This window comes from Salvelinus namaycush, unplaced genomic scaffold (genome assembly GCF_016432855.1).
Source record: "Salvelinus namaycush isolate Seneca unplaced genomic scaffold, SaNama_1.0 Scaffold1, whole genome shotgun sequence".
Classification (NCBI taxonomy): domain Eukaryota; kingdom Metazoa; phylum Chordata; class Actinopteri; order Salmoniformes; family Salmonidae; genus Salvelinus; species Salvelinus namaycush.
The window spans coordinates 1,264,781-1,286,362 of NW_024057674.1; positions in this window are offsets into that span (position 1 = coordinate 1,264,781).

Sequence of the window (21,582 nt, forward strand, 5' to 3'; positions counted from 1 at the left end):
AATATATACAAAAAATTACAGAAAAAAACATTTACAACAGCAAACAGGTCATACTGCTACGCCATCTTGGATTGCAAGATGACTCAGCTAAAAAACATTGGATATAGCAAACTCTGAAATGATTTAGTGTTTCTGTGCCCATGAAAACTGTTTCCCCAGCGTAACATAAGGAGCCACTAAATGATAAGTGGGTCGAGTGCATTTCAGAATACAAAAAAACTGTCCGACAGCAATATCCCGTATTTAAGTTGAAGTTCATCATATGACAAGCGTAACATTATGACTATAACTACTGTTCCCTGAAGAAGGGAAACTAGGTACAACATACTATTAAATTCACGCCTCGCTGGAAGCCCCACCTTCCACAGGTGACTATTAAATTGTGATGAGCATGAGGCTCGGGTTTATTCCTTAAATTTAATACCACTCTTCACCGACCCAGGAAGGGGTGGGGCCAAACAGGTGTTGCACCTCGTTTCCCTCCTTCAGGGAACAGTAATTACAGTGTTAGGTTCTAATTTTTCAGAGTAAATAACTCACGGACACTAGAGAAGCTTAACCAAGTTGAATTCTTCCCAAAGGGTCATTACAGCCACAGTTCAGACAAAAAACATGTTCTCACCATCACAAGTATATATACCCCACTTTGGACACTCCTTCTCTCCAATCCTTACATCTTCTGGGTCGACAGGAAGAGGGTAACAGGATACTAAACCCTTATTACTCCCTTCATGGGATCTGACCTGACCTCAACCCCTCCTTCGCCTAATCCACAGATGTCCATCCGCTTCCCCTATAGCAATCCTGTGATCTCCTCCCGTCCACCCAGCACATTCCACAGCCACTCTGTCTTTCTACAGATCTCACCCCTTTATATACTCTGCGTCTGATCTATCATGTCTTTAATATCTCAATGTAGTTTAGAATCCAACAGTCATAATGTTACATTCTCTTCGTCGGTCAACTTCGGTACAACATACTATGGGAAAAGACAATCATTCCCCATGCCGACGCAAACGGATACTAAATTAAACGGCCCCTGGCAGACCACCCAGACCTCATTGTCTTTTGTTTGAAACACTCCTGTCAATGTTGAGTAAGGACGCACACCTAACTACGCATATAGAAGTAGGACTAGTCTACCTGGCCTGTGTGCAAATGTAGGCCTATAAATGTGCCCATTTGAGGATGTCTGATAGTATTTCTCATTGTCTTAACGCACCACCACTAATGAGTTGTGGAGCTTCTCAAAGTAATTTTTTTCTTCACCTCAAACAGCAAGTAAACTAAGTCTAATCAAAATCAATTGCGTACGACAATAGTTCCTCAAAGTATTTTCGTAAAATATTTCCACTCGGCATGAAAGGAAAAAATGTAATTCTCTGATCCAGTGGAAATGTCATAAAATACCTGATTACTTCTTATCTTTTGCACAAATAGCCGACAGCTGTGTCTGTCCCGAACTCACTGGCGCGGGAAACTCTGAGGGCCCAGAATATTTTATACAATGTCGCAAGCTTGCTATCACAAGTTTCGGGCCAACCCAGTTGATAGTTGATACAATGTTTCAAGTTTGTTGTAGACAGGCCATGAGCAGCCAATGTGATTTCTAGGATATTTATTTTTATCAGGATATTTTCTACCTGCAGGCTGCAATGTTTTTATTTGTTATGTAGGCATTTTTTTTACATAGTTGGCAATGGCAATAAAGGTTACTTTTAGATTTGTATAATTTTCATTTAGATTTAGATAGAATGTAGATTAATCACAGACAATGATTTTCAGATACTATTATAAATTAAATGAAACTGTTCCACAAAAATGTGCATATGAAAATCATAACTGGCACGCAGATCGGTAGAAATGGTCAGATACATTGTCACTCTAAATGGAAAAGTTTGACGACCGCTGGTGTAGTCAATTACTGAAAACTTCAGGAGCATAACGACAGAATTTACAAAGTCCAGTAGCAGCGGGAGTTTTTCTCGGTTATATTGATGACTGGCTCCCTCGAGTAACTTGTGTATCTGTAATTATTTAATCAAACAGCATGCTTAAAGCATCAGACAACTTAAAGCAACAACTTTGAGAAGGGTTTAAAACAAAGGTTTCAAACCAATTCATGAATGTAATTGCATCTAGGTATGTCTTGCCTTTAAAGTAAGGGCATGAAAAAAAATTGCTGAATATGATACAATGACTTAACAGCTCTAATAATTTGCCTCCACAGGAAATCTTCACTGGCAATTCTAGAATATACTATATAGCCTAGTAACCTGGTTAAACTATCATTATGACATCATGGATGAATTCTAGAATATACTATATAGCCTAGAAACCTGGTTAAACTATCATTATGACATCATGGATGAATTCTAGAATATACTATATATCCTAGTAACCTGGTTAAACTATCATTATGACATCATGGATGAATTCTAGAATATACTATATAGCCTAGAAACCTGGTTAAACTATCATTATGACATCATGGATGAATTCTAGAATATACTATATATCCTAGTAACCTGGTTAAACTATCATTATGACATCATGGATGAATTCTAGAATATACTATATAGCCTAGAAACCTGGTTAAACTATCATTATGACATCATGGATGAATTCTAGAATATACTATATAGCCTAGAATTATGTTTAAAACAATAATTTTGACCTCATGGATGGCCAGTCTTTGTATTCATAGTGTAGTGAATTCAGGGGATAGCCTTAAGGTTGCTACAATGGCTTTCTCTATGAATTTGAGAGTGGTTACATTTCTCCAGCCCCCATCCCTCAGCTGTTTACCAAACCAAGTTTCTGAGCAGCCATTTTGTTGCGGTTTAAAAAATCATTCCACCACTGTTTTGGTAATAAGAGAAATGTAGCTACTTTCAAATTCATAGACAGACCATCCATGATATCAACATTATAGTTTTAACCATGTTGAGGCGATATGTTGGTTTACATTGTTTCTAAACATTAGAGTAAAAAAAGCTTATTTGGGGTTCTGATGGGGTACAACAGTTGAACTAAGCTCATGAGGCATGTGTTATATTCTTCAAGAATCAATGGCTATATATAAATAATTTAAAAGTCCAAAAATTGATGTAGCAATTGCATATTTACCCTTTAACGCCACACATCAGTTCAACAACTGCAGAGTTTGGTATTTAAGACAGTACTTACTAGTATTAATCAGGACGCTGTTTCTCAAAACCATCTTACGGCTAATTTCATCGTTGGATGCCTTAAGATGCGTTTGGGAAACCGGCCTCGGACATCCAGTTTCCTCCTCGTTCTCCTTTTTCGATGTGACAGTCATCTCCCCTTCCTTCTCTTTCACTCCAAATACGGCATCATCCCCTTTCTCTTCCTCTTCTTTTACTGTAACGTATTTCTCTTTCACTGTAACAGCCTCATCCTCTACTTCTTGTTTTACTGTGATATCCTCCTCTTCCTTCTCCTCTTTCACCAGAAAGATCAGAGCTTCTTTCTCCATCCAGCAGATATTATCTTTAGCAGGAGAAGAGTAGCTTAGTGACCGCATGGTCGGGGATGTTAGCTAGCTAGGCTAATGCTAACTTAACCAGCCCGCCAGCTGACTAATAACAACAACACCGTAAATATGAAATTAAATCGGATAACTAACCAAGACGACAGAAGTGGTTTTAAAACACAGTGGCTAATAAAAAAAAAAACGAAAGCATCTAAAGAGCTTTATTGGTTCGGCTATTTTGTCTAGCAAGCTACCGAGATGTCTGACGAACTGTTGTTGCTGCTGAAAGAAGCGTTCCGTCCACTAGATTATACGTCACAGTAGCAGCATTGCCTTAAAGTCGCAGACCGCTATATGCTGACTGGAGTGGGCAACACAATTGAGATTATACGTCACACCAACAGCGTCGCCTTAAATTCCCACCGCCAACTGCTGACTGGATTGGGTAGTTGAGTAAAATGTATATTTAATTTTCAGACAAAAAGTTAAAGGGTAGGAATCAGAGACGTCGCTAGAACTAAAATATTAATTACCCCCCCCCCCTAAATAAATCAATATCAGTCTATATATTTTTTCTGTGATTTATTTTTTTCGTCAACCGTTCCATCGCATCTTAAACTTCTTACCGGGCAGGCACTAGGACCGGGGGAGGCTGCTGCACTAGTGATTGTTAGACTTTCTTCAGCAAAGATGGCTGAAAGAAATACTTCGAGAGAGGGGTACCACTACACAGAACTGAATTGGATCAAAGATGGTGGACAGAAATACTAGGAGAGAGGGGTACGCCTACACAGAATTGGATCAAAGATGGCGAACAGAAATACTAGGAGAGAGGGGTACGCCTACACAGAACTGAACTGAATCAAAGATGGCGGACAGAAATACTAGGAGAGAGGGGTACCCCTACACAGAACTGAACTGGATCAAAGATGGCGGACAACAGTACTAAGATGGAAGCAAATGTAAGGGATTATAACGTCAAAACGAATCATGCAAAAACATGTACAGTTGACAGGAATGTTAGTTAATGTAGAGACAAACGACTATGCATATTTTTATCATAAAGTTCATTTCCAAAAATCGTGATTTAGCCTGCTAGCTGACTAGCTAACATTAGCCAGCTAGCTGACTAGCTAACATTAGCCAGCTAGCTGACTAGCTTTATGGATGTTGTGACATGAGTATGATATTGTAATTCTGGTTGTTTTAGGGACTCCTGAAACAACCAGAAAACCAGTTTGTCGTTTTGTGTAACAGTGGATGTATAGAATCTAGCTAGCTGAAGAATTTACTGCAAATTGAATGTACAATTTTGTAAGCTTTCCTTGCTGATATTTGCCATGCAGATAGATGAAATCACGTAGCTAGCTATGTTCTTGCTTATTGTGCAGTGGATGATTAAAATCCCTGTACGCCCATGGATGTGTAGCTAGATATCTAGCCGATCTGTGTATGGACCCAAACGTTTGGTATACATATTAGTTCAGAACCTAGCTATGAACCTCAGCTATCATAGCCAGTTGTATCAACTTCAAAACAGCCTGAATGACATTAATGAAGCCTATGGATTGAGTAGAATATAATATCATGTTGTACCAAGGATGCAAGTCGTATATACATGTAGTTATTACCATGCATGAGATCCCCACATTGTAGCCTGTACATTTAATATATTCACTGATCATGTACTCTACCTTGGCAAATAAAGGTGCAGTTTAGGTATGAATGTCTTTCAGATTATTTTTCAGTCATATCCAATACCAGGAGAATCAAATTCCAGTCTTTGAATGACGCTGTGTCTTCATGTATGTATTACAATTCTACACTTCAACAGTGTTTACCAATCTTGGTCCTGGGGCATCAATGGTTACACATTGTAACTAATAGACTAGAAACAGGATTTAAGAGTTAATTCATATATACAGAAACATAATTTAAAAAACATTACACTACACTTCCTATGCATCATGTAAATACTCCAACACCGGTTCATCTCAACATCTAATGCCCTTCATCTGCATTGATCTGATAAACACAGGATAGGTGGAGTATTTCAGCAAATTACACTTCATTTCAACCAGTAGAGAATGTGAAACGCTTTATTGAAAAGCTCATTATCCAAGTGTTATAAATACAAGTTCAATCTGTATTTCAATGCACATCTGTTGTGTATTATAAAAACAGAGGAAGAAAGAGGTGGAGAGGTGTTAAAGACAGAAAGGGAAAGAGGTAAGCACATAGGAGCAGGGAAGGCAGCACATGATTCATGAATCACAGTGCTACCTAAATATTCTCTCAGTTCATCACAATTACATAAGTGTCTCTAGTCGGCCCAAAGGTTATCTTAAAAGAGGGTGAGGTGGTCGATGATGGGACTGAGGGTTGGCATCCTCTCACATCAAAACATATCTGCAGACGAGAGACAGATGGAGAGAGAGAGCATGTTTAAGCCTTGTGTTTTTATTTTTTATTCTAACATTGTTAGTCATCAATCAGGAGGTGAAATGCAAAACTGACCTTGGATCATTAACTCTGGGACTACTGCATCTCTCTGTATTTCAATGTAAAGCATCTCTTGAATAATACTTCCTGTATAATATAAACTGACCTGGGATCATTAACTCTGGGACTACTGCATCTATCTGTATTTCAATGTAAAGCATCTCTTTAATAATACTTCCTGTATAATATAAACTGACCTGGGATCATTAACTCTGGGACTACTGCATCTATCTGTATTTCAATGTAAAGAATCTCTTTAATAATACTTCCTGTATAATATAAACTGACCTTGGATCATTAACTCTGGGACTACTGCATCTCTGTCTGTGTTTCAATGTAAAGCATCTCTTTAATAATAATTCCTGTATAATATAAACTGACCTGGGATCATTAACTCTGGGACTACTGCATCTATCTGTATTTCAATGTAAAGAATCTCTTTAATAATACTTCCTGTATAATATAAACTGACCTGGGATCATTAACTCTGGGACTACTGCATCTCTGTCTGTATTTCAATGTGAAGCATCTCTTTAATAATACTTCCTGTATAATATAAACTGACCTGGGATCATTAACTCTGGGACTACTGCATCTCTGTCTGTATGTCAATATAAAGCATCTCTTTAATAATACTTCCTGTTGACCTGACCAAGTGACCTCTCACCTCTGATCATGCTGTGCCCTCTATGTAGCCAGTTCAGATGCAGGAGGGGTTCACCGACACAGCTGATATAACCTAGAGGATTTAGGGAGAAGGGGAGAGAGGGATGAAGTGAAGGAGAGAGACTGTTATTGAGAAAATAAGGTAGTTAAAGCGACAGTGTTCAACAGGAATCTGTGTGTGGCTTCACCTGGTGTCCACACCACACTAAGTGGCTGCAGAGTACTTTATGCTGAAAAACATGAACGGACCCATAAGGACAAACAATATAGCGTAGTTATAGAAATAATGAAGTGTCTTACTATTCTCCATGGTTGGCCCTCTTGCCTATTCTTTGAAGGTGGAAGGAGCCACAGTTATACACCTGAACCTGCTTACTGCACAACACAATCCATCAATCAGATTGATACATGAGTGTGTAGGAGTGGGTTATAGGGTGTCTAATTGTTCTACATTTTTTCAATATGGGTGATTTAAAACAGCCTGTTTTGTTTTTGCACAGACATCACACCCTTACCTAAACAGCACCCTCACCTGAGAAGTAGAAATCAAAGGGAGAGAAACTATGAATTGAATAACTTAATTTAATTTAATTAATTTTTCTTGCTGCGTTGTTGGACCCCATCCTTGAAACATCCTGCAGAGCAGCAGACTCCTCCTCTGGGACACGGCGGCGAGCTGCAGATCCCCTCCTGGTCCTCGTGTCCATCCTCATGAAGTTACGCAGGACACAGGTAGCCTTCACACATCTGAATTCCTCCAGGAGGCAGTCCCAGATGACCCTGGTCACCCAACCTTGCAGTGCCCTACACGGTAACTGTAGGCAATCGTTTTGAAGAAATCTCCAGTTACAAGGTATCTGTAGGAATATGGAAGACAATGTAATTATTAGACTGTTACATCACCAGGTCATTGTGGATTACTAAAGTATAATTTCCCTGATAACAAATCATGATAACATTGGATTGATAGATGGATGGGCACACATATGTATGGCATGTGTAGCATGTGACAATAACAGGATCATATCAAGGATGGCATCACAAATGAATACATAAATACCACTTGAAGCTTGATGATGAGTTGATCATTTGAATCAGCTGTGCAGTGCTGAGGCAAAAACAACAATGTGCCTCTTTGAGTCCCCAGGACTGAGAACCACTGCTCTTCATTGGGACCTCTTCATATGTAGACTGGCTTTTCATAGCACTCTTTATCTGAGGACAGAAAACCTCACAAGAAACACACTTCATTATAGTCAAATTACAACACACTGAATATTATGTTACTATTATCTCCGTCCTCACTTCTAGGGACAGGAACTACACAAAAGTACCTTCCCTATCCAGAATAGCCTCCTCTCTCACTGACAGTTGGGGCTGCTATCCTTTCACCCTCCATGGCTGTTAGCTAGCTACCTACAAATGCATTTGGAGTTTATTTTTTACGGTGATAAATACATCAAGATAGCTAGCTAATATGAAGTTAGACAGCTGATGATATTTAATTCACTTAGCTATCTATCTATACAGAATGTGAAGTTGGATCGATAGATAGCTAGCCAACTAGCTAGCTCATTTAGCAGTTCATTTGAGTTAGCCTGCACTGTAGCTAGTTAGCTAATAATACATCGTTGTTTCTTTACATTTCCAAAATCTATTTACTTACTTGAATAGTTTCTCCCAGCCATGTGGACAACTGGAAACAGGGCAGCAAAGTTTGTCACCAGAGCGTTTTAGAGGATATTACTATTGAACTATGTACCCATTTAATAACCAGACCTTCATACAAACTTGCTCTGCTGAATTATTGACGGAGTCACAACGGGCGGCCTAAGCGGCATCTAGTCCATCTGCTGACTGGACGCAGTTCAGTAAAATGTCGATTTTATTTTCAGACAACAAGTTAACTCTAGGGTACTCTCTAGGGATTCTTGAGACATCCCTACCCTAAACCCTAACCTTAACCCCTAACTTAACCATTTTAAATGTCAACTTCAACGGGCTAGGGACGTCCCAAAGATATATCGCTACCTGAAAATACATGATCTAAGTGATTGATAGTTGGTATTCAGCAGTCGTAAAGCATTATTTACTTTAATGAACTACTAAAATAGTGATTTTGTCAGACAGCAGCTCTACACTTTATTGACTGACTGATCCAGTCATCCTTCCATCCCTCCTCAGCCTTCCTCTCCTCTGAAGACCCAGTGAGGGTGGAGCTCAGTCAGAGAGCTGTTGAGGGACTGGTTAGGAAGAACACTTCTACAGCCAGAGAGGTGAGAGGTCACACATGGTTTAGATGGTAAATATTTATGTCCCCTTAGTGGTTCATCACATAAGCAAAAGGGAATATGTTCCATCATCTATGTTTATTTACATTAGTGCAAATTGTACACTGATATTGGTGTAATTTCTCACCCCTTTTGGCTGTATGAAAGTTAATTTCCCCTCAGGTACACACATTTGTTCTTTGCTATTATGAAGGTCATTTGTGTAGAATGTACTTTTCCCCACTCATTCACCCCACCTATTTACGTTGCTTATTTATATTCAGTGGCCTGACTGCGTCCAGACTGTCAAAGGCCCATCCTGTTAGATCTGAACTTAATTCAGCTTGGACTGATCAGATGACAGAAGTCACATTTAGGTGCCAGGTGTAACTGAGGCCATAGATGCTCCATATCCATTGCTTTTAATGTTTTATATAATATGTCTAAATGTATTTATTTCTGTGTTGCAGGGACAGTCAAGAAATGGAACGGCAAGGCCACAGAACATGACATAAGCAGAGCTGTGAGAGACCACCTCAAGCCCCTGGTAGAGCCGAGGGTGGTGTTTACCACTCCACCAGCAGAGCTGTGGGAGACCACCTCAAGACCCTGGTAGAGCCGGGGGTGGTGTTTACCACTCCACCAGCAGAGCTGTGGGAGACCACCTCAAGCCCCTGGTAGAGCCGGGGGTGGTGTTTACCACTCCACCAGCAGAGCTATGGGAGACCACCTCAAGCCCCTGGTAGAGCCGGGGGTGGTGTTTACCACTCCACCACGCCTTCAGCAGGCTGGAAAAGTGATACTGTTTTTCATACTAAGAGGGACCAAGAGTCTGTTGATTGGTCATGGGGTTCATTTGTTGAAATCAAATCCAGCTTTATTTGTACAGCACATTTCAGACATTGATACAACACAATGGCTTCTCAGGAAATAAACAGAAATATTTAGTGCACAACAAACAGAAGACTAACTGAAAGACTAATGAGCACCCTAAGGAAATGTAACACCTTCCCCTTTAAGACAACAAATAACCTATATTTTTGTTGGACAAGTTTGCTCACCACCAACAGAAAACAACTTCCATTTCTCATTATAATCAACTACAATGCTTCACCTTCTACAATATAAACATGGTGTCGACTGGCTGTCAACAATTAAAAACAAGAAAAAACACATATTTCGAAATAATAATATACAATCGTATCCTTTCTCCCTTTTCTTCCTATAGAACTCACTAGCTTCTAGAACTCTAGGAACGAGCCCAAACAAAACTAATCTCCAATACGGAAAAACGTGCAGTCAAAATAAACTATGATCCATGACAACGCACTGGCTAAACGCAAAACACAAATCTTTTTGACTGCCCATTCTTGAAACAATCAGCAACCAAGTTGTCCTTAACACGGACATGTCTGATTTCAAGAGGAAACTCCTGCAATATCCGTAGTAACTTTCCACCTCACTGCAGAACTTCTCTCTTTTCAGGATTCACTCGATAGGCATGTTGTTGGATCAGGGCCTCAGTCCCCAATGTCATGCTCTAAGTTCTTTGGTGTGGCACATCCGAGAATGAACCCTGGTATTCTAAAAGAAGGGCAACAATGTCAATATTATTGTCCCCAAAATGGTCAGTTGATCGTATAATTAATTATGATTACTAAATGTAAATATGAAAAACAAATGTTCACCCCTTTGTTAATATGTATTGGCAATAATTAACTTAATGGTGAGGCATGGAATAATAAAACATGTATCTTTTGTCAGGCTGAATGTTTGAAATATGAGGTGATTTGAGTCATGCTTCTTCAGTAGTGGAATAAAGACAATTTGCATTTGAATGTTGTCAAGAAATACTGGAGTGATGTCAAATTGTTAATAAAATTGATTATAGACCAATTTATTATACTGCTTTCATGTGTATAGAGTGCAAGTACATTGAAAAAACGACATCTTCTCAACTTTCACTTCAACTAAAACCGAACGTACAGTGGGGAGAAGAAGTATTTGTATTTTATTTAAGTAAATTAATTACTTAAAAATCATACAATGTGATTTTCTGGATTTTTGTTTTAGATTCCGTCTCTCACAGTTGAAGTGTACCTATGATTAAAATTACAGACCTCTACATGCTTTGTAAGTAGGAAAACCTGCAAAATCGGCAGTGTATCAAATACTTGTTCTCCCCACTGTATATTGGACGTCGGGCATTGTCTTCTTCTCAACGTCTTTTCAATGACATTTTGCTTGGTGGGATAGCCCCAATGTCAAAACACCGTTTTAATGTGTCCAAATCAATAACCAATATGCAGAAACAGTTTGGGATATATTTAGCTATATAAACACAAACATCTGCCACAATAATCATATTTCTTGTATTTTTTTTTAAACAAGCTCCTTATAAACTGCACAAGCACCAGAAACACTGTTTTGACAAGTAGCAATAAATCACTGATATCAATTAGAGGGGAAATCAGGTTGTACGTGATGTGGGAATGCATTTAAATGTAGGGGTCGCTAAACAAAGGAACGCAACACTAATTTGTCATCACTCATCGATATCATGCTAAAATCATTTGTGCGACAGGAGGGAGATGAGGTTGCACGTCCTGTTAAAACTAACAGCTCAAAAACCACACGGAATCTGGGAATAATGTGTACTTACTAAATCTCATAAATAATACTATTTCAATTCAGAGCCTGGATTTTCCCCCTGAGGCTAATATCCATATCATGTTGAAATCAATAGAACAGGGGACAAACATTTAGGGTTCTACATTGTGACATCAATAAAATACTCCTACTACAATGTTAAAACATTCTACATTGTGACATTAATTCATTGATATCATGAAACAACTGCTTCATCTATTTTCTGATGTTTAGTCAGAGATCTTTTATCAGATTACCTCTGGTCACAGCTATAAGATTTCTCTTCTGTGTGTGATCTCTGGTGCACTGTCAGATTGCTAGATGTACTAAAACTCTTCCCACAATGAACACAGCTATAAAGTTTCTCTCCTGTGTGTGTTCTCTGGTGTCGAGTCAGAATGCCAGATGTACTAAAACTCTTCCCACATTGATTACAGCTATACGATTTCTCTCCTGTGTGTGTTCTCTGATGCACTGTCAGAGAGCTAGATTGACAAAAACTCTTCCCACATTGATCACAGCTATATAGTTTCTCTCCTGTGTGTATTCTCTGGTGCACTGTCAGATAGCCAGATCTAGTAAAACTCTTCCCACATTGATCACAGCTATAAGGTTTCTCTCCTGTGTGTGTTCTCAGGTGCACTGTCAGAGAGCCAGATCTAGTAAAACTCTTCCCACATTGATCACAGCTATAAGGTTTCTCTCCTGTGTGTGTTCTCAGGTGCACTGTCAGAGAGCCAGATCTAGTAAAACTCTTCCCACATTGATCACAGCTATAAGATTTCTCTCCTGTGTGTGTTCTCTGGTGTAAAGTCAGAATGCCAGATGTACTAAAACTCTTCCCACATTGATCACAGCTATAAGGTGTCTCTCCTGTGTGTGTTCTCTGGTGCACTGTCAGTTCACTAGATTGACAAAAACTCTTCCCACATTGACCACAGCTATAAGGTTTATCTCCTGTGTGGATCCTTTGATGAATTTTAATGCCTGATGAGGAGGTGAATCTCTTCCCACAGTCAGAGCAGCAGTGAGTTCTCTTCCCTGTGGATCTCTGCAGGTGTTTATTGAGGCGTTCTGATCTGGAGAGACTTTTCTCTGCCTTGTCAGCATCATGAGGTTGTTGAGGCTCCCCAGAGGATCCACGATAGTCCCGTCTCTCTCCTGTGTGAACAACAAAGTCAGATGATTAAAGGCCCACAACAGTGGAAATCCAATGTAAAAGGTGATGTCAACAGCGTAGCCATGTTGTACAACAATTGACGTCTGTAATGAATGTTAAAATTATTTGACAATTGTCTTAAAATGAGCAATAATAGTCATATTTTAGTAGCAACATTGATGATTGTAGGCTAGAAATAAGTTGTTCATGTTGTTGAAACTAAGCACTGTGCCAGACGACTTTTGGTCTCCAATATAAACCCCTTTCTGTGTTTCCTAAAATTGCGGCACGAGGGCGATGCACATGCAATTTGGTTGTAGAAACTCCTCCCTGCTAATGAGAAAACCACTAGTTATGGATGTAGTATATCTGGTAATGAGGAAACCACTAGTTATGGATGTAGTATATCTGGTAATGAGGAAACCACTAGTTATGGATGTAGTATATCTGGTAATGAGGAAACCACTAGTTATGGACGTAGTATATCTTCTATTGAGGAAACCACTAGTTATGGATGTAGTATATCTGCTAACGAGGAAACCACTAGTTATGGATGTAGTATATCTGGTAATGAGGAGACCGATAGTTATGGATGTAGTATATCTGGTAATGAGGAAACCACTAGTTATGGATGTAGTATATCTGGTAATGAGGAAACCACTAGTTATGGATGTAGTATATCTGGTAATGAGGAAACCACTAGTTATGGATGTAGTATATCTGGTAATGAGGAAACCACTAGTTATGGATGTAGTATATCTGCTAATGAGGAAACCACTAGTTATGGATGTAGTATATCTGCTAATGAGGAAACCGCTAGTTATGGATGTAGTATATCTGCCTGGAGCAAAAATGGTGAGCAAAGATTTTAGTTTTTCACAATGTATTCTGAATATGAATGGGGGAAAACTCAGGGGAGTAACCTCCATGTCCAGGTTGCTTATGAGTGCATTTCACACTACTTTGGATTATAATTGTAAGGCTCGTTTGAATGTCCTGCTTAATATAATGTTTGTGTCGTCACAAATCAACCGCTTTGTACTTAAAAAAAACACTTCAACCAGTAAAATGCTCTTTGGCTAGCTTTTCCATCAGCCTGACAATGAGGGTTTGTACACTATTTGCCAAATTGGCCCATAACTTCACCTAACAACAAATATACCTGTAATGAACGAAGAAGCACTTTGGTTGTTATTGCATGACATACATAGTGTACTCTAGGATCCATAACAGCAACATAGACCTACTGTAGGACCCATAACTTCACCTAACAACAACATAGACCTACTGTAGAACCCATAACAATAACATAGACCTACTGTAGAACCCATAACAACAACATAGACCTACTGTAGAACCCATAACTTCACCTAACAACAACATAGACCTACTGTAGAACCCATAACAATAACATAGACCTACTGTAGAACCCATAACAATAACATAGACCTACTGTAGGACCCATAACTTCACCAAACAACAACATAGACCTACTGTAGAACCCATAACAATAACATAGACCTACTGTAGGACCCATAACTTCACCAAACAACATAGACCTACTGTAGGACCCAAAACAACAACATAGACCTACTGTAGGACCCATAACTTCACCTAACAATAACATAGACCTACTGTAGAACCCATAACAATAACATAGACCTACTGTAGGACCCATAACTTCACCAAACAACATAGACCTACTGTAGGACCCATAACTTCACCTAACAATACCATAGACCTACTGTAGGACCCATAACGTCACCTAACAACATAGACCTACTGTAGGACCCATAACTTCACCTAACAATAACATAGACCTACTGTAGGACCCATAACTTCACCTAACAACAACATAGACCTACTGTAGGACCCATAACAATAACATAGACCTACTGTAGGACCCATAACTTCACCTAACAATAACATAGACCTACTGTAGGACCCATAACAACAACATAGACCTACTGTAGGACCCATAACTTCACCTAACAACATAGACCTACTGTAGGACCCATAACTTCACCAAACAACAAATAAAAGGAAAATAGCTCTGTGTGTTGTACAATAGCCTATCCATCAAGGAACAGTTCTCTACACATTATGAGCAAAGTATCTCTGTGTGCAAACAGACTAACGAGACCCTACGGTAAATCAAGCAGACAATAACATTATAAACACCAATTTGTTAGGGATGTTGGATCCAACGTGGAGCACGGCATAACTGTCTTTACCAGAGTAATGACTGAAGAAGCACTTTGGTTGTTGTTGCATGTTGTGATGTTTGTCATTTGACTGGCATTCAGAAAATGATTTCCTGGATCAGCTGATGATAGTTGAACATGTGACTAACTAAACAGCTACAGTATTAAGAATTATGTGTAATTATTGAAGAACTGCGTTAATGACAGTATCCATTTGGGTGTTGTCAATAAAGTTAAGGTGACTCTCGGTTAGAACCATTGAATTTAGCAAACTCTGAAATTATTTAGGATTTCTGCAAACTCAAATGATTTGGAATTTCTGTGCCAATGAAAACTGTTTTCCCACCGTAATATAAGGAAACTAAATGTTACTAAAACTGTAAACTAAAATTAAAACTGTACTAACAGGACAATAACCTAAACCACAAGGCCAAATCTACACTGGAGGAGCTTACCAAGATGACATTGAATGTTCCTGAGTGGCCAAGTTACAGTATGGACATAAAACGTCTTTAAAATCTATGGAAAGACTTGAAAATGGCTTTGTAGCAATGATCAACAACCAACTTGACAGAACAGGAAGGATTTTAAAAAGAATAATGAATATTCACATGAAGATCAGTCTCGTATTGGATGACATCACGACTTCCCATCAAGCCAACTCCTTGAAGGCCTTACTATGACGTCACTCACTCCTTCTAGTTTGCAGTTGTCAAAAAAAAAAAACTATTTTGCTCAAAACATTTATTTGTTTCCCTTTAGTGTGTTTATACTTTACTGTATTTATATATCACTTTTCAACAGGAAAAGTTTAAAATCACTGGAGGACGTCATGAACAATTCCTCCATTTTCTTTCTCACCTTTATTTAACCAGCTGAGAACAAGCTCTCATTAACAAATGCAACCTGGCCAAGATAAAGCACAGCAGTGCCACAAAAACAACAGAGTTGGGATAAACTAAAGGACAATAACACAATAGAAACATCTATATACAGTGTGTGCAAATGGAGTACAGAGGCAATATAGGCAATAAGGCAATAAATAGGCCGTAGTAGCAAAGTAATTACAATTTAGCATATTAACACTGGAGTGATAGATGTGCAGATGATGATGTGCAAGTAAAATATATGTGACTGTAACATATATAACATATATAATATATAAATACTGGTGTGAGCAAAAAAAGTAAATAAAAACATGGGGATGAGGTCAGCATTGGATGGGCTACTTACAGATGGGCTGTGTACAGCTGCAGCGATCGGTAAGCTGCTCAGATAGTTGATTCTTAAAGTTAGTGAGGGAGATATAAGTCTCCAACTTCAACGATTTTTGCGATTCGTTCCAGTCATTGGCAGCAGAGAACTGGAAGGAAAGGTGGCCAAAGTAGGTGTTGGCTTTGGGGATGACCAGTGAGATATACTTCCTGGAGCATACTTCTCTGCTGCCAATGACTGGAACGAACTACAAAAATCTCTGAAACTGGAAACACTTATCTCCCCCACTAGCTTTAAGCACCAGCTGTCAGAGGAGCTCACAGATTACTGCACCTGTACATAGCCCATCTTTAATTTAGCCCAAACAACTACCTCTTCCCTGTCGTGGCAGAATCAGATTTAGCTAAGTAACATAGATAGATAAGATGTTATTTTCATCATATGCTTGTGAGATACTTGTCATTAGAATCTTCTGAGCTAGGGATTGGTAACTTGGGGCCAGAGAGGGGAGAGGTCAGGCTTGTCTTCATATGTCAATGTATTTGTTAAACCATGTGGTGCTAAGTAGAATATTAGAAGGGGAGGAGGACAGAGTGGAATGTTGGTTTCTTATGGGAACGTTGTTTGTAACTATTCCTAAACCATGGGATGGAGTTATTAATTGGGAAACCAGTTAGTTATCTCATACAATGTCTGTACGCCAGTCACTCCCTACTTTTCTCATTGGGGGAAGGAGTTTGGCCGTGTTTGGAACCATTGTATGTCCCCTCTGAGGTTGCCCTTATCTTGACCTAGTATTTGACCTAAGGGGCTCACTGTCTGATTTTGAGTTTGTCCAGGTTTGGGAGTATCTAGAAATGACAATTGATATATGCCATTGGATGAAGTAATGTTTTGGTAGACAGTGAAGTATCAAGCATGAGATTTAAACCTTGTCTTGGGAGATCAAACTGAACGATGATTTATAGCTGATGCTGTCTAGCGATAGGATACTCCTCTTTTGGGTAAAGGATTCTTTGTAAGTTGAGAGGGGTGTATCTTGGCTATAAATGAAACTACGAATTGTTTTGTAAGGACTCTCAGAGAATTCATTTAGACACTGAATTGATCTGAGAGTCATTAAAGGGCTTTGGTGAAGCTTGTATATATATATTAAAGATGGAATATATCATTTAACTCTGACTTGTGTGTGGTTGGCTCTCTCTCTCTCTCTTTATTGAGTAATACAGGAAATTACCACGACATCCCCTACTGTATTTATTTATTTATTTTGCTCCTTTGCACCCCAGTATTTCTACTTTGCACATTCTTCCACTGCAAATCTACCATTCCAGTGTTTTACTTGCTATATTGTATTTACTTTGCCACCATGGCCTTTTTTTGCATTTACCTCATTTGCTCACATTGTATATAGACTTATTTTTCTACTGTATTATTGACTGTATGTTTGTTACACTCCATGTGTAACTCTTTGTTTTTGTATGTGTCGAACTGCTTTGCTTTATCTTGGCCAGGTCGCAGTTGTAAATGAGAACTTGTTCTCAACTTGCCTACCTGGTTAAATAAAGGTGAAATAAATAAATAAAATAGATCAGCAACGGTGGCTTGCAAACAGTGGATAGTAAGTAGCCCACCTTTGGAATAACTATGTATAGTTATAACTGTAGTATCCAGTATAACTGTAGTATCCTGTATAACTGTAGTATCCTGTATAACTGTAGTATCCTGTATAACTGTAGTATCCTGTATAACTGTAGTATCCTGTAACTGTAGTATCCTGTATAACTATGTATAGTTATAACTGTAGTATCCTGTATAACTGTAGTATCCTGTATAACTGTAGTATCCTGTATAAATATGTATAGTTATAACTGTAGTATCCTGTATAACTGTAGTATCCTGTATAACTGTAGTATCCTGTATAACTGTAGTATCCTGTATAACTGTAGTATCCAGTATAACTGTAGTATCCTGTATAACTGTAGTATCCTGTATAACTGTAGTATCCTGTATAACTGTAGTATCCTGTATAACTATGTATAGTTATAACTGTAGTATCCAGTATAGTCTGGGAGGAGGTGAAACCACTCAGGCTTATTTGATGTGATCTAATGTTTTGATCATCTAGTTTCTTACAAGCATTCAGTCACCAAAGGGGGTTCGGTCATTCCTTTGTTTATATACTGTCTCATTGACAAAAATATTTTGGATTATTTGTTTACATCATTCCTTTGTCTCGACCCAGTACACAGTAAACGTGCCGAGGTTCTAATGTTGCCAAGGAGACACATTTTATTATTTATTCAGTTTGGAGGGTTGGGGGTCTGACATCCAGGCGACACATTTTATTATTTATTTAGTTTGGAGGGTTGGGGGTCTGACATCCAGGAGACACATTTTATTATTTATTTACAGTTTGGAGGGTTGGGGGTCTGACATCCAGGCGACACATTTTATTATTTATTTAGTTTGGAGGGTTGGGGGTCTGACATCCAGGAGACACATTTTATTATTTATTTACAGTTTGGAGGGTTGGGGGTCTGCCATCCAGGCGACACATTTTATTATTTATTTAGTTTGGAGGGTTGGGGGTCTGACATCCAGGATACACATTGTATTATTTATTTACAGTTTGGAGGGTTGGGGGTCTGACATTCAGGATTCACATTTTATTATTTATTTACAGTTTGGAGGGTTGGGGGTCTGACACCCAAGATACACATTTTATTATTTATTTACAGTTTGGAGGGTTGGGGGTCTGACATCCAGGATACACATTTTATTATTTATTTAGTTTGGAGGGTTGGGGGTCTGACATCCAGGCGACACATTTTATTATTTATTTACAGTTTGGAGGACAAGTTATCCTGGGATCTAACATTACTCTGAGACTAGTTATCCTGGGATCTTACATTACCCTGAGACTAGTTATCCTGGGATCTTACATTACTCTGAGACTAGTTATCCTGGGGAATAGTTTTAATACATTTGCAAAAAACCTAAACCTGTTTTTGCTTTGGCATTATGGGGTATTGTGATGTCATTATGGGGTATTGTGATGTCATTATGGGGTATTGTGATACATTTTAAAATAAAGGGATGCACCGATATTACATTTTTGGCCAATACCAATATCCAATATTTTCCTTGCCCCAAAAAATGATACCGATAACCGATATTTAAAATTTTAAAGGCCTTTTAAGCATTCTAGTACAGCATTCTAAAAATTAACACACACACGGACGCAGTGGTCTAAGCCACTGCATCTCAGTGCAAGAGGTGTCACTACAGTCCCTGGTTCGAATCCAGGCTGTATCACATCCGGCCGTGATTGGGAGTCCCACAGTAATTTTCTGTTATTGGTGTTAAGAGGACGACAAAGGAGAGGGATCCCACATGTGGATAGGAAGATACAAATTATCATTATTACTGGAAAATATTCATTTAAAATCCAGGAATTTTACAACTTTAGCTCTCTAGGTCAAGCCAGTATGTTACAGTAGGTTGTAACGCTCTAGGTCATGCCAGTAGGTTACAGTAGGTTGTATCTCTCTAGGTCATGCCAGTAGGCTACAGTAGGTTGTATCTCTCTAGGTCATGCCAGTAGGCTACAGTAGGTTGTATCTCTCTAGGTCATGCCAGTAGGCTACAGTAGGTTGCATCTCTCTAGGTCATGCCAGTAGCTTACAGTAGGTTGTATCTCTCTAGGTCATGCCAGTAGGTTACAGTAGGCTACAGTAGGTTGTATCCAAGTGGAAACAATTATCAACCCAATATGTTAAGTGTCGAATTTGGTCAACAACAAAATGAATGGGTTATTTGCTACGTGAGGTTTACTTGATCTAACAGAAGTTTCGTAATGCCCAAGTTGTTATGTGGACACGTGACATACCGACAACTTTGATAAAAACACTATAGGAGTTGTCTCCAGATCGCTATGCATATTCATGCTAGTAGCTTAGCATCTCTCTCCATTGAATACAGGCGGATGACGACAACAACCCTCATAGAATATAAACAATAGATTACAATAATAAGATGAATCCACCAATCCAAAGAAAGGATAGGCGGGAGCTAGACAACCCGCAGTGCCGCTTTGTGGGCAACAACTCCCCTTGTTAGGGCGGAGAGACATCTTGTCAGTATATCCATAATCTTTGGTGTAGCCAACCCAACTCTCACATGGCACTATTGGGGGGCACGGTGTGTAGTAAAACATCACTACATGAAAATCACTACATGCCGTGCCCCCCAGTCTGCGGTCAGCAGATAGACCCTTCTCAAATATATATGTTAAGTCACTTTTTGGAAACGGAACGGAGAAAACAAGGGGTAGCTTGCTCTCTACGTCGTCTGATTCTAGACATATCAGTCATCATCCTGGGCCCTCCGTTGAAGAGGTATTGACGAGCCAACTCCGAATATCGAAAGTTAAATACGAATTTAAGGCGGTACTTACTGGTGTTAATCAGATCTCCTATCTCCACCTCTTCATCTTTCAATGTGACAGTCATCTCCCCTTCCTTCTTCACTCCAAAAACGGCATCCTCCTCTTCCTCTTTCACTCTGAACTCGTCTTCCTCTTCTTTCACTGAAACGTCTTTCTCTTCTTCTTTCACTGTAACAGCCTCATCCTCTACTTCTTGTTTTACAGTGACATCCTCTTCTTCCTTCTCTTCTTTCACGACAATGTTCAGCCCCAGAGCTTCTTTCTCCGTCCAGCAGACCGCCTCTTCTTTAACAGAAGTGGAGAAGTTTACTGACCTCATGGTCGGGGATGTTAGCTAGCTAGCTATCATTAGCGACTAGGCTAGTACTAACTAAACCAGCCAGCTACTATAGCTGACTAATACAAAATAACGTAATATTAAATAGGTTAACAAGTAGATACGACCTATGTGTGTCGAAAACACAGTAGCTAATATACACCGAAAGCGTATAAATAGCTTGAATCTTTCGGATATGTTGGCTAGCAAGCTACCGAGGTGGTTGACGAGCTGTTTATGAAGAACCGTCCACTAGATTATACGTCACGCTGGCAGCGTCGCCTGAAAGACGCACATCGCCGTCTGCTGACTGGAGGGGAAACGCAGTTGGGGATCACAATTTATTTTCAGACAAAGATTATTTTAAATGGATTGAATTAAATAATACCATTATATTGAGACATACAAAGGCAGGAATGTGTTGATTGATTAGTGCGGATAAAAAATGTTTACTACAGCACATTTAAGGCAGTTTCATTAAGTTATATTACATCTAAATTAGCAGCTAGCTACTGTAGGTCTATACTGCTCCTACATGGTGTAACAATACATCATATAGATGTATATAATGACCAGACTAGGTCTATACTGCTCCTACATGGTGTAACAATACATCATGTAGATGGACACTACCATTCAAAAGTTTGGGGTC